This window comes from Taudactylus pleione, unplaced genomic scaffold (genome assembly GCF_031769625.1).
Source record: "Taudactylus pleione unplaced genomic scaffold, aTauple2 ptg000201l, whole genome shotgun sequence".
In the NCBI taxonomy this organism is placed as follows: Eukaryota; Metazoa; Chordata; class Amphibia; order Anura; family Myobatrachidae; genus Taudactylus; species Taudactylus pleione.
Genome location: NW_028284603.1, coordinates 53506670 through 53521890, shown reverse-complemented (window position 1 = coordinate 53521890; position 15221 = coordinate 53506670). Strand labels below are relative to the sequence as shown.

Genomic DNA, 15221 nt, shown 5'->3' with positions numbered 1-15221 from the left:
CAGACGGGGAGTGAACACGGGTTCCCTCCTCTCTTAATACGCCCCTGCTTTAATCATTAGTATTTCACCTATGTTATATCAGGTCATCAATTCACATTACTTATACTGGGCATACACTATATAATTATCTGTCAGATATCTGTCCAATCTGGCTGGTTGGAATGAAAATCTGGTAATGTATGGGATCAAATCACAATCGGCCATTTGCTCACAAACACAAGAAAACAGACAAAACGGTTGTTTCGGACAAATTGGCTAAATCTAACGAATGTAACCAATTTGAACAATTGTTTTTGTCTGTTTTCCATTGTTTAAAGTCGCGTATCCACTTTCCGAATAAAATGAGTGAACGATAACGATATCATTATCATTCAATCGCTCATTAATCGTGCATGAATCGGACATGAAAAAATTCGATAACGACCAGCGATGCGCGCTCCTGCAGGTTGTTTTCTACATCAATCATCGCCTGAACATGCTGGTTAATCTGCCGATAACGACAGATTGTCCATGTTCAGGGATGAGGGAGGATGCCTATACTGAAGGACATATCCTTCAGTGTAGACACTGCAGGGGAAAATGTTGTAATTAGGGTCGTGCACCGGCTGCTTTTCGTGTTTTGGTTTTAGATCTGGATCTTTCTTTGTGTTCTGGATTGGTTTTGCCAAAACCACCCTTCCGGGTTTTGGTTTTGGATCTGTATTTTTTGGGAAAAAAGCATAAAAACAGCTAAAATCACATAATTTTTTTTTTTTTGTTCCTACGCTATTATTAACCTCAATAACATTAATTCCCACTTATTTCCAGTCTATTCTGTACACCTCACACCTCACAATATTGTTTTTAGGCCAAAAGGTTGCACCGAGGTAGCTGGATGACTATGCTAAGCAACACAAGTGGGCGGCACAAACATGTGGCCCACCTAGGAGTGGCACTGCAGTGGTAGACAGGATGGCAGTTTGAAAAACTAGGCCCCAAAGAGTACATAATGCAAAGAAAAAAAAGAGGTGCAAGATGGAATTGTCCTTGGGCGCTCACACTGGGATATATTTAGGAAGCCGGCGGCTGCAATACCGACCGCCAGCTTCCCGATTCTTCAATCCCGGCTAGGGTTAAATGGCAGGCGTCTAAAATCTAGACGCCTGTCCTTTTCCCAACGTCGGGAGACAAGCGCCCGGCATCCCGATCGAGCGGATGCCAGGCGCCGCAAGCGGACAGCCTCGGGGGGGAGGGTTAGGTTTAGGGCATCCGGGGGGGACTTAGGGTTAGGCACCCCCCCGGAGGGTTAGGGTTAGGCTAGGGGGAGGGAGGGTTAGGGTTAGGCACCCCCGGGGGGGACTTAGGTTAGGCACCCCCCCCGGGGACTTAGATTTAGGCAGCGGGGAAGGGGGGGTTAGGGTTAGGCACTTAGAGGGGGGAGGTAAGGGTTAGGCACTTGGGGGGGAGGTTTGGGTTAGGGACCCCTAAGGAGGGTTAGGGGGGTTGGTTAGGTTAGTAAGTACTTACCTTAGGGACGATCGGGATTTCCAGCGCTGTCGGGCTTCCGCTGCCGGGCTCTGCTCTTTTGTCAGGCTGCCGCTGCCAGGAATCGAACTGCCGGCCATGCGGCAGCCTGCATTTCATACCGAATGCCCTCACACCTACCCTTATGTTGTATAAACAGGACATGCACACTTTAACAAACCAATCATTTCAGCGCCAGGATCCCCCACACGACTTTGACTGAAATGATTGGTTCGTTTGGGCCCCCACAAAACAAGCTGGCAATTAATCTGTCACTGCACAAACTGGCTAACAGAGGCAAGATCTCATCCTCATCCACCGATTCCTCACCCTCTTCAGTGTTGTGTACATCCTCATCCTCACAGAGTATTAATTCGTCCCTGCTGGAATCCACCACCACAGGTCCCTCTGTACTTTCTGGAGGCTGGTCTTCCCGGAAGAATTGAAAATTAATTTTGATGAACATCATCTTCTCCACATTTTGTGGAAGCAACCTCCTACGCCTTTCGCTAATAAGTTTCCCAGCTGCACTAAAAACTCTTTCGGAGTACACACTGGAGGGCGGCAACTTAGGTAAAATAGAGCCAGTTTGTACAGGTGCCTCCAAGTCCAAATTGCCTCTTTTTCCTGCTAGTACAGGTACGGACTGTGACACGCCTAATTGGATGCTGTCACCGATGTAATCCTCCACCATTCTGTCAATGGTGACAGCATCATATGCAGTGACAGTAGACATGTCAGAAATTGTTGGCAGGTCCTTCAGTCCGGACCAGATGTCCAAACTTGGTCCTGCCTGCCCTGCATCAACACCAGTGGGTTGATTAGGATATCTATGTTGTTTCCTGGCAGCCCCAGTTGTCAGAGAAAATGAAGAAGGAGCTGTTGCCGTGTCACATTCCACTTCAGCTGACAGTGTTTTCACTAGCAGGTCTTTGCACCTCTGCAGGTTTGTGTCCACCTGAAAGAGAGACACCACGTAGGCTTTAAACCTAGGATCGAGCACGGTGGCCAAAATGTAGTGGTCTGATTGCAACAAATTGACCACCCCCGAATCCTGGTAAAGCGCATGAAGGGCTTCATCCACAAATCCCACATACCGAGCGGAATCTCTCTGTCTTAGCTCCTACTTCACTTTCTCCAGCTGCTTCTGCAAAAGCCTGATGAGGGGAATGACCTGACTCAAGCTGGCAGTGTCTGAACTGACTTCACGTGTGGCAAGTTTGAAAGGATGGAGAACCTTGCACAACACAGAAATCATTCTCTACTGCGCTTGAGTAAGGTGCATACCCCTCTTTGGATGTATAGGCTTGAATGGCCTTTTGCTGCTCCTCCATCCTCTGATGCATATAGAGGGATGAGTTCCACTGCGTTACAACCTTTTGCTTCAGGTGATGGCAGGGCAGGTTCAAGAGTGTTTGCTGGCGCTCCAGTCTTCGGTACGCAGTCGCTGAACGGCGAAAGTGGCCCGAAAATTTTCTGGCCACCCAAAGCGTCTCCCGCACGCCCCTGTCGTTTTTCAAAATATTCTGCACCACCAAATTTATTGTGTGAGCAAAACATGGGACGTGCTGGAATTTGCCCAGATGTAATGTCCGCACAAATCCCTAGCAGATTCTAAGTGGGGTAAGACATTGGGCGATGATTTCTCTCTAAGAGGTTGTCGGCGGTGTATCTCTTACTGAAACCGGTGATACACAGCGTAGCCTGCCTTGGAAAAAGCTGGCGTTTCTGAGATGCTGCTACTGGTGACACTGCTGTTGTTGCTGCATAAGGCGATACATCTACCCAGTGGACTGTCAATCATATAGTACTTAGTTTGCCCTATTCCACTTGTCCACATGTCCGTGGTTAAGTGGACATTGGGTACAACTTCAGTTTTTAGGACACTGAGGACACTTTCTGACATCTCTGTACATTCTCGGTTTCGCCTGCCTAGTGAAGTGGAATCTAGATGGGATTTTGTACCGGGGACACACTACCTCCATCAATTGTCTAAATCCCACTGCACTAATACCGGACGCACGTCTAACACCAACATAGCTGTCAAGGTTTCAGTTATCCACTTTGCAACAGGATGACTCCTGTCGTACTTCATCCTCCTCGGTAAGGACTGTTGGAGGGTCAATTGCTTAGTAAAAGAAGTAGTGGTTTTCCAACTTCCTCTCTGGGATGATGAACGACTCCCAGCAGCAACAGCAGCAGCGGCAGCAGTAGTCGTAGCAATGCAAGATCCTCCGGAGGAATCCCAGATAGGAGATGAGTCAGTCATGCCAATGACATGGCTTGCAGGACTACTTCCGATCCTGATTGAGGAGGAAATTGATGAGGAGGGAGTTGACATGTGTGGTTTGCTGGCACTTGGATACAACAGGACAAAGGGATTTAGGTGTCCCTGGACTTCTTACGGTCTTAACTACAGTTTCTGAACTTGACAGTAACTTTTTATGAACGCGCTGCAGGTGACGTATAAGGGAGGATGTTCCTAGGTGGTTAACGTCCTTACCCCTACTTATTACACCTTTACATACGCTACATTTGGTAAGACAGTTGTTGTCCAGATTTGGATAGAAATATTTCCAGACCAAAGAGGTGGAATTTTTGGTTTTCTGCCCAGGCATGATGATGGGCTTTTTCATCCCGCGTACATCAACTCTTTCTCTTGGTGCCTGATTTAAACAAACCACATCACCATCAGAATCCTCCTCGTCAACTTCCTCCTGCTGTATTTCAACAGTGACATCTTCAATTTGCATATCAGCAAGTGGACTGTGGGTGCTCCTTCCGGCACTTGCAGAGGGCGTGCAAATGGTGGAAGGAGCGACCTCTTCCCGTCCAGTGTTGGGAAGGTCAGGCAACGCAACCGCCACCACACTTGGACTCTCCTTGGGGATTTGTGATATCTTCTTAGAACACACAGTTCTTTGCTGTGCTTTTGCCAACTTAAATCTTTTAATTTTTCTAGCGGGAGAAGGAGGGCTTCCATCATCATGTGAAGCTGAACCACTAGTCATCAACATAGGCCAGGGCCTTAGCCATTCCTTGCCACTCCATGTCGTAACTGGCATATTGGCAAGTTTATGTTCCTCCTCAGACGATTTAAATATATATTTTTAGCTCATTTTACTGAAGTTTGGCTTTTTGGATTTTACATGCCCTCTACTATGACATTGGGAATCGGCCTTGGCAGACGATGTTGATGGCATTTCATCGTCATGACTAGTGGCAGCAGCTTCAGCACTAGTAGAAAGTGGTTCTTGATCTTTCCCTATTTTATCCTCCATTATTTTTATGGAGTGCATTATTTTTATGGAGTGAATAACCCCTGTAGAAATTATTTGGATGAAAGGCAGCGTACATCACACAGGACAGCCCCAGTAAAAATTATTTGGATGAAGGGCAGCGTACCCCTACACCACACAGGGCAGCCCTTGTAAAAATTATTTGGATGAAGAGCAGGTTACACCACACAGGACAGCCCCTGTAAAAATTTTGGATCTTTCCCTATTTTATCCTCCAAATTTTTGTCCTCCATTATTTTTATGGAGTGCATTATTTTTAAAGAGTGAATAACCCCTGTAAAAATTATTTGGATGAAGGGCAGCTTACACCACACAGGACAGCCCCTGTAAAAATTATTTGGATGAAGGACAGCTTACACCACACAGGACAGCCCCTGTAAAAATTATTTGGATGAAGGGCAGTTTACACCACACAGGGCAGCCCCTGTAAAAATTATTTGGATGAAGGGCAGCGTACACCACACAGGACAGCCCCTGTAAAAAATATTTTAATTTTTGGGCAGCAGCCCCTTGACAGACAGGAGCACAGCGTCCCTGCGCACCTACTCCGATGACAGGTGTGGCTAACATGCACACAGAAAAAAAAAAATGTATATTTTTTTCACACTGGGGGTGAGTGAAAAGAGCACCCCTGAAGGACAGAGCACCCCCTAGACAACACAGCACTACAGCCAGCCAGCCCCTATGGACAGGACAACAGCCAGCAAGTACTTTATTATAAGTTTGTTTAACACAGTGACACAACAGTAGCTAACAGCTCCCAGCTCCCTCCTTCTGCACGCTCCACAGCCGGAATGAAAAATGGTGGCGATCACTGGACCTTATAGAATCCAAAACCTGCGAGAATCCAACAGCGGGATGATGACGTTTTGCCTCGTTTCGGGAACTGAGTCTGGCGGGAAAACCCGAGCTGGATTCGGTTCCCGGCTCGGATCAAGGGGGCTCGAGGGGGTTCGGATTTCAAAAGTTCGTACCCGCTCATCCCTAGTATATACACAGAACAGTAACAGCCACCTACCAGAGAGAGCATATCATGTCAAATAACATGTCACTCCCCACAGGGTATTTAGGGCCTGATTCAGAGTTGTACACTAAACCGATGTTTTCGAAGTTGAGCGATCAGTAAACCGTGCATGCTTCTGAGTCACACTGCGCATGCGTCACAGACCATCACTGTAGTCGCCTGCAGCTACTATTTATTCGCAGTGTGACTGACAGTCGGTAGCACTCCCCTCAATCAATAGTGATTGACAAGCCGGCAGCGCAGAGCAGAGCATGGCAGAGCAGCCATGACTTCAAAAGTTGCAGCAGTCATGGCTCCTAGTAGCCACGGCTGCTGTTGTGTCCTGATCACTGTGGCCAGCAGTGATCGGGAAGCCGGCATCACCCCCCCCCCTCCCATTCCCCACCCACTGGGGCTACAGGGCAACCGTTAACCTCCATGAAAGCAGGAGCCGCTGGAAGCAAGCGGTGTCCAGCTGGCGGCACCCCACCTCCTCCTTCCGGCTGTTGCTGTGTCAAGATCACTGTGGCCAGTACCTGACAGTGTGGGGCAGTGACATGGCAGGATGACTTTAACAACTACAAAAATAATGTCACATTTACTGTTGAACAGTCTGCATGGTGTGTGTCTTGTGTTTACACTTACCAAATCAATGCTGCAACTTTCTCCCATATCTTCCTTCTCATCTTTGTGTGGTTTCCCCCAGGTGTCTTGTTCCCTCCCACAGGTTGCGTACGTGATCCCAGCACATGCAATGCCGACATTCAGGATCCCGGTGCTGAAATCCTGATGCATGCAGTAAGTATCCTACCCCTAACCCACCTTTCCTGTAGCTTAACCCTAACTCCTCCCTCCCGAAATCGAACGACAACCCTCCTCCCCACCGCAGTCTAACCCCAACCCTGTCCCACGCAGCCTAACCCCAAATCTTATCACCTAACCCCTAAACCTAACCCTGATTCTGACTCCTGTTGGGATTCTGGCGCCGGGATTCTGAGCAGCGGCAATGTGTGCTCCAGGATGTTGCCTACATTCCCTTCCCACAGTCCAAAACCTACTATACTGAATATTAGTTTGTTTGTGGGGTGGGAAATGTAGACCATACGAGAGTTAAGCACGTCTTGCTGTAAGGGAAAGGCAGCTTGCTAAAGGTGAAGACCTCAAGTTCTAATGGTCTTATCATCTCTCTACTGCCTCTGCCATAACATAAACCTTATGAGATCTAATAATAATGTTACAAATGAAATACAATAAATAAGGATAAAATAAAATTCAATACTGAAATTTAATGAATTGAAACCACTAAAATTACCAATGATGTTTATTTAATTGGTAAGATGTTATTTTGATAAGTGGCCGATGGTGTTATTGGACAATGCAGCAAGGTGACGGACTCGGCCCAAGCGGATCTTTTCATCACCTTCTATGGGCACATTCCAGATGGATGACAGAACGTGCGCTACAACGAGCTGTAGTCTTGATCTAAAGGGAATTCAGGTAAAGTTTCAGATCATCAATTCATAGTAAGAATTAAACATTTACGTTTTAACAATAGTGAGAATACTCTAAAAATAACAGCAATGACAGGGAAATTGTAACCAGAATACAGGGCCTGATTCAGAGCCGACCGCTCTGACCAGAGTGCTCGCTCTGAATGAAGGCCCTCCTCAATGAAAATGGAGCGTCCTCCTGACCACCCAAAGCTTATGCGAGCGTCCATGATGATGGTCGCGATGGTCAAGACCATCGCGACCACCGGGCTTGCGACGGAGACCCTGCGGTAGGGTCTCGCTGCCGCAAGCCCTGGAGTGATTTTGGCTGTATCAGAGCCAAAATCACTCCCACTGACATCACTAGTGATGTCAGTGGGGCCGGCTTCAGACGGTAGGCGTTCCTATGGGAACGCCTCCGTCTGGCAGCCACGCCCCCGGCATGCCCACCAAAGGGGGCGTGCTGTCAATCAACATCGACAGCACGCCCCCTTTGGTGCGAGACCCGGAGCACGGAGAGCCCGTCTCTATCCGGGTCTCGCGCATGCGCACGACGGAGCTCCCTCCGTCGTGCGTATGCGCAGTGGGGTGACATCGACTCGCTTACGAGCATCCTGCGTTCGCGAGCAGGTCTGAATGACCCCCACAGTTCCAATGCTGTAGTAAAATCACTGCACTTCCTGGTGCTAATTGTGTGATAATGTAATTAAATAACACCAGCTGCAGGTAAAAGGTCGAGTTAGGACCAAAAGGAATGAAAGTAGCTACAAAATTCTTAATTAACTGCGCTAGGTGATACAAAGTAATCCCATTTAATAAAAGATAATAAATAAATCAATGATTGCTTTCTATTTTGGACACAGGAGGCTTGTCTATAATTCAAAAAGTCAGTTTAATCACATACACAATCAATATAGCAGCATATTTTTGAGACCCAATAATTATCCTATTGATAATCATATAGGATAGATATCAATTACTAAATAGGCTTTATATTCAAAGCTATTCAGTCACTACTTCTGTGTGGCAGCGGCAGCATAAATGTGATTTTAACTGGGACGCCAGTATATCACTGCTAACCACGGAGAGCTAGCTTCAGGCTTGTTCTGTGCAAATACTACAATTGCAACAAATTTGTTACTTATTTTAAGCGACCTGATATATCAACCACTTTAGGAGAAATTCTGTCTCCATACATTTCCATACACAAATGATGACAGCCGGAGATGTTTTTACGGGATTATTTCATCAAATTTCCCGCAGTATACAGGAAAAAATAGAGAGAACACGTGTTTCGTCCTTATGCAATATGCTGGACTTCTTCACTTCTGAAGAAGTCCAGCATATTGCATAAGGACGAAAAACGTTGAGGTTAATGCCGTAATTCCTCTGATACTGGGACTATAGTTTCTGGAAGTTTACATAGTCCATTTATGTGGAGGCACCGGGCGCGGCTATATACTTACATGAGTGCCGAAACATTTGGGTTGTATATATATATATATATATATATATATGTATTGTGATAGGATCATTGGTAAAGTGGTCTGTGGGAGGTACATTTGTCCCAGATTCCTGTCTTATGTGTTTTAAACCTCCAGGAGAAAATCTGCAGTGTAGCAGGCTTGAGTCTCAGCTTTTTGAAAAGCCGGTTTGGGACCTGGGGGTTGTGGGTGAGAGGAGAGGGAGCGCTCCACCCACAGGGAAAACTGTTGGTGTGACCTGCATACATGGGGATACTCGATATTATGTTATGGCCGAAGTGAACATCGAGACACCATGTGGCTCTGCTATAGTTTCTGTGGGTTTGGTGCATGGTCTGGTGTACGATGCAATATTGGGGAGAGACTTTGCTCACTTCTGGAAGTTGTTGGAAAGCTGTTTTGTTCCAGAGGTGAACAACCCCGATCCATTTGAGAAGGTAGTCGATGTAGTGGAGGAGGGAGTTTCTTCTGAGTCAGAGTTATTCTCTTTTTCTACTATGGTTGGCGAACTAGAGAATGCGGAACGTGACGGTGGCCCGCCAACTGATGTGCCTCCCATTGAGGTGGGAAGTGTTGTTGGGCCAGGTGATCGTCTGCCTGATTTAGAGGTCAGAAGAGAGGCCTTTGCCGTGGAGCAGTTGAATGACCCTACTTTGGTAAAAGCCAGGGAGAATGTAAAAGTAGTTGATGGTAAACCCGTAGACCCTGATAGTCCTTTGTCCTATCCCCACATGGCAATGTGTCAGGATTTGTTATATCAGGTGACTAAGAAGGGGGAAGATATTGTGGAACAACAAATAGTTCCCAAAGCCTACAGAAGAACAGTGTTGAATCTGGCCCATGCTCATATAACGGCAGGCCATCTAGGGGTAGAGAAAACCACTGAGCGAATAATGCAGAGGTTTTTCTGGCCCGGGCTTCATAAAGAGGTGTCCCACTTTTGCGCATCCTGCCCTGAGTGTCAGTATCATGCTCCCAGGCCACATTTTAAGGGTCCACTAGTTCCATTGCCTATTATAGAGGTGCCGTTTGAAAGAATAGCGATGGATTTGGTTGGACCCTTAATGAAGTCTGCCAGGGGACACCAGTATATTCTGGTCATAATGGATTACGCTACCAGGTACCCGGAAGCGATCCCGTTGCGCAATACGTCAACCAAGACCATTGCCAGAGAGCTAGTTCATGTCTTTAGCAGGCTGGGTATACCCAAGGAGATACTAACTGACCAGGGTACACCGTTTATGTCAAAAGTCATGGTAGAATGGAGTCCTGAGGCGGAGAAAGCTTTTCAGGAGTTGAAAGTAGCGTTATGTTCCCAACCAGTCCTGATGACCCCTAATTTTGACAGGGAATTCATAGTACAAACCGATGCATCAGAAGTAGGTATAGGAGCGGTCCTGTCCCAGAACAAGGAGGGTGAGAAACACCCTATTTTCTATCTAAGCAGAAAGTTGAATGTACATGAGAGAAACTATGCCACAGTGGAGAAGGAGGCGTTGGCCATAAAGTGGGCGTTGGAGGCTCTCAGGTACTACTTGGTTGGAAGAAAGTTCAAATTGATCACTGACCATGCCCCTTTGAAGTGGATGTCCGAAAATAAAGACAGTAATGCGAGAATTATGAGATGGTTCTTGGCGTTACAAACTTTTAAATTTTCAGTGGAACACAGGCCAGGAAGCCAGCTGGCCAATGCTGACGCGTTGTGACGCGTTCATTGTTTGGGGGCTTCAGTTGTTCCGCCCCACAGGTCGAAACAAAGGGGGGGGATATGTGATAGGATCATTGGTAAAGTGGTCTGTGGCAGGTACATTTGTCCCAGATTCCTGTCTCATGTGTTTTAAACCTCCAGGAGAAAGTCTGCAGTGTAGCAGGCTTGAGTCTCGGCTTTTTGAAATGCCGGTTTGGGACCTGGGGGTTGTGGGTGAGAGGAGAGGGAGGGCTCCACCCACGGCCACTCCAGGTTTTGGTTCTCTTAGCCTGGTAACAGGCTTGTTAGGGTTTCCACCTGAGAGTGGCCAATATAAGCCTAGTGTGTTGAGGGCTGATTGTCTCACCTGGGAGAGCAGACAGGGAATTTGCTCAGAGACACTTGAAAACCTAACTGTAAGTGTTGTGCTGTGCCCTTGTTGCTGGTGAGGGCATTAGGCCCTGCCAGGTTCTGGTAGTGAGGGAACTACCTGTGAAGTTAGTGCCCCGACAGGGCTAAGATTTATGTTTATGTTTTCTTTATGTTTGTTTCTGACATTGTACAATAAAGACTGGCGCCGACCAGCTTGTACTTGCATCCAGTCTGGCGTACTGTTTCCCAGCTGCTGTGTGTGAAAGGAAGGAGTCCTCTACCCAGGAGAGGGACCCCCTAACCTAACTGTGTCACAATATATATATATATATGCAATACACATGCTAATATAGTTACAGTTATGGAGAAATTAAGATCCGCAATATATCTGTGACTGAGAATTTTTAAATGAAGGGATCCTGCATAGTACTGATCAGAATGGACTCTTTTTAGTATAATAGCCAAAAGGAAGGAGGGCCCTGCTAGAGAGAGCTTACATTCAAAAGGGAAGAGAATAAAATAGTGGCACAAGGGGGTGACATGAAGAGTGTAAGGATTTGGGGAGGAGGTGGTGAGGATAACTACTCTCATATGCTCAAGGGCAGTATTAATTAAATAGAAATAGAGCATATTTTACTACAAGCATAGCTTCATTCTAAAACATTAAAATGAATGACTAGATATATTATATATTATTGGTATATTTCATTTTTTTCAGTTTTATCTGGAGGTTTTCCATGCTTATGTTCACATTTCTTAGTTTTATAAATTTAGCTTATCTAATGGAGCTGTTCACTGCTGGACACAATAAATGTAAGACTGACAATTATTTTTATTTCATTTACAACTATAATGGACTATGTTTCTGCCAGGTCATTTCCATTACAAGAAACTTATTTTTCCTTTCTCCAAATTGTGTATAAATTATGATACACGAGGAGTAATATGAGATGCAAATGTCAGTGTAATAAGAATTACATTGGTAAGTAGTGGGGTTAGAGGTTAGGGTTAGGCACTAGGGGGAGGGTTAGGGTTAGGCACTAGGGGGAAGGTTAGGGTTAGGCACTAGGGGGAGGGTTAGGGTTAGGCACTAGGGGGAGGGTTAGGGCATACTTGCCTACTTTTGAAAAAGCTTTTCAGGGAGATTGTGAAAGCAGCACCTATGAGTGCGGCGGTAAAGTGGGCGTGTACTGCTACATCTGAGAGGCGTGTCCTAAAATTGACTTACATCCACATGTAAATGAGCCCCAAAGCTGTTAGTAAGATATATGTGTTGATGAAAACACACTGACACTTCTCAGAAAATACGTGTAACCATAGGGATCATTGTGCCTTATAACCAATGCAGGGAAATTATACTAATGATCCCATTTGAATGTATATATCTCTGTTTTTCTTTTATATAACAGTGTCATAATGGGGGTAAGGTGAAATGAGGGAGATTGGTAGACTCTTCAGGGAGACAGGGAGATTGCTGCTATTTCAGGGAGTCTCCCTGACAATGAGGGAGAGTTGGCAAGTATGGGTTAGGGTTAGCCACTAGGGGGGAGGGCTAGGTTTAGGCACTAGGGGGGAGGCCTAGGTTTACAGTGCCGGGTTGTATAAATGCAAAGTCATAAGGAAAGTGGAAGCAGATACAATAACACTGAGAACACTTACAGTATTGCCAGATGTTTCCTTGGCATAGAGATCACGGGGGGTAATTTATGTTGCAAACCCCTAAAAGAGAAAACAGACACCATAGTACCTAAATGACTCCATGAGAACATTATACAACTTAATGAGGCTGAATCACTTCATTGGGACAGTGGGCCTGATTCAGACCCGCTCGCAAGTGGGTTGATGGGCGGGCAGTGCGCACACGTGGTGTGCACACTGCATGTGCGCGAACCCCGGAGCGAGTGAGAAATCACTCGCTCCGGGGCTCGCAGCAAAACGGGGCGGCTGTCGATGTTGATCGACAGCTCGCCCCATTTTGTAGGCGGGAGGGGGGGGGTGGCTGGCCTGCCGTTAGAGGGCGGACCTACTGACATCACCAGTGATGTCAGTAGTGAGCTTCTATTAGAGCCGGAAGCTCACTGGGGCTTGCGGCAGACGAGACCCTACCACAAGGGTCTTGTCGCAAGCCCGATGGTCGCGACTATCGCGACCATCACCTGGCCACTTGTAACACTGGAGGGGCCATGGCAAATGATACTGTACCAGTCTGGTCCTGGGGCTCTTGGCTGTTAATATTGTTTGTTCCCATTTTGTGTGTTTAAATGCTGGAAGGTATGTACATAGGGCCTGATTCAGCTTGGATCGCAGTTGATAATACGCATGCAATCGGCCGATTGTTGCGTTCTATGAATGCATATGCATCGCAGTGCGCATGCCGTCCACTGCGTTGAGGAGTGCGATCGCAGACGCTACGCAGACCCATCAGAGTGATTGGCAGGAAGTGCCGTTTGTGGGTGGTGATGTGGAGGTGGTCGGGGAAATGCTGGCGTGCCAGTGCGTTCGCGCGCTGTTTCAGGGGCGTGCATAAATTAGTCACTGCGAAGCCATACGCACCCTGAGATCTCATAGCGTGCGTGGCTGGTAGCAATTTCTGAGTAAGGTCAGGGCTTGTGCAAGTGTGTGTATGGGTCTGATGGTTCTCATTTGTACTGATGGTTTCGCTATTATGCTGAGTATTATGGATGTGCGTATGGTAAAGTGGGCGTCTTTATGTAGTGCTGAGTATTATGGATGTGCGTATGGTAAAGTGGGCGTCTTTATGTAGTGCTGAGTTTGCAGTGCGATCGCAGTGGATTAGATTGCTATCGCAGTTGAACTGTGTGTGTACTTAGTATTGCAATCCATAGTGAATCAAGCCCATAGATTGATGAACACAATTAAACACAATATATTATTCTCTGTAGGACACAATTTCCTAATAGTAGAGGATGGCAGTAGTGTCCTTACATTACATTACTGACATGAAATCTGTTGTGTAGATGAAAAATATCCCCATTGTGTAAAGTAATATAGTAGAATATATGTGAGTGCCTGAAACTGCTGCATACATACTTTACATTTTTTATATTAGCTTTGCTATACAGTAGGTAAAATGGTGTAACTGTCAGTATGAGGACACTTTGATATGTGTAACCTATTTACCTGCTGTGACTGCACTGGAGTCCAGTGTGTCAAAGTGACACTCACACTGGGCCCTTCTATGTAGGATACTGGCGCTGGACCTGTCACGCTGCCTGCCGCTGCCACCATGTTCTGCACGCCCAAGTTCCAACTTCCAACAAACAGCTTATCTTGGAACTGTGGGAGCTGAGAAGAGACGTCATGACATCTCTCCCGTCCCTGCAGACAGGTCAGGAGGCGGAGCAACCTCAGAGTGACAGGTAGGGCTGCAGCTACAGTAACATAGCCAGGTGCACCGCTACTAATACGCAGTGGGCGCCCAGTGTCATATAGAGATTGCGTCTGGCAGCCGGTTCCGCCCTCAGGGCATGTTACACCCTAGTTACGGCCCTGTTATGGTATATGATGAACATTTAAATAGAACTAGCTACAAATATTTTATAATAATCTATTCTTATCTATAACTAACACTATTTTTCATTATGTTCAATTTTTATCCATAATCCCCAATGTTACATATTGTTCATGCGATATCAGCACAAAGTACATACATGCATCTCATAAGAACAATGTCCCTGGAACTGATCCTATTCTCCGTCCAGTCCGGCCCTATGGAAAATAATACAGAAATAGTACAGTTACTATTGTGTCTGGTATATGTTGTGCATCAGTTATTCAATGGATTATAGTTTGTAAGTATAAACCTCTATTTGTTCCTATTGTTCCCAGGTCATTCGCTTCCTTTGCCTAATCTGCATTCCAGTTCTATGTAATATACACCCCTCCATTACAGCATACCCCACGGCAGTCTTTCTTTTTTTTTTGAATATTGCACAGCTGTAAAGACCAGCATATGTACACACGTCCCAGCATGGTAACTTGCGGAGTAACTGCAATTTGTATTGCTGTGATAAGCTGTGATGTAGATTGTTAGTCCACAACTATGATAAACAGACCCCTTAAACTTTTAATTACATGGTACAAAAATACCTGGAGGACGAGTCTCAGCTGAACATTGGCTGTTCTGGTGCCTTCAGGGATCTTGTGGGCCAGACTCAGATAGTGCGCCTTCACCTACAGGAGGATGGGTGGACAGCAGAATGTTAGTTACTGGGCACCGGCACACTCAGAGACAATAGGGAGACAGGAGATTATGGACGGGTAACCTATGTGTCCTCACACAGACATGTAATACCACAGGTGTAGCTTTTATGACTGATTGAGCCTGTAGTAGATATTTTTAACAGATTTTAATTGGCAGCT

At 46.2% G+C, this 15221-nt stretch overlaps 1 protein-coding gene across 2 annotated transcripts in view; it reads left to right on the top strand.

The window, feature by feature from the left end:
• Positions 1 to 15221, top strand: part of ACOXL (acyl-CoA oxidase like) — a 549975-nt gene that overhangs the window by 265119 nt on the left and 269635 nt on the right. The window lies entirely within an intron of this gene.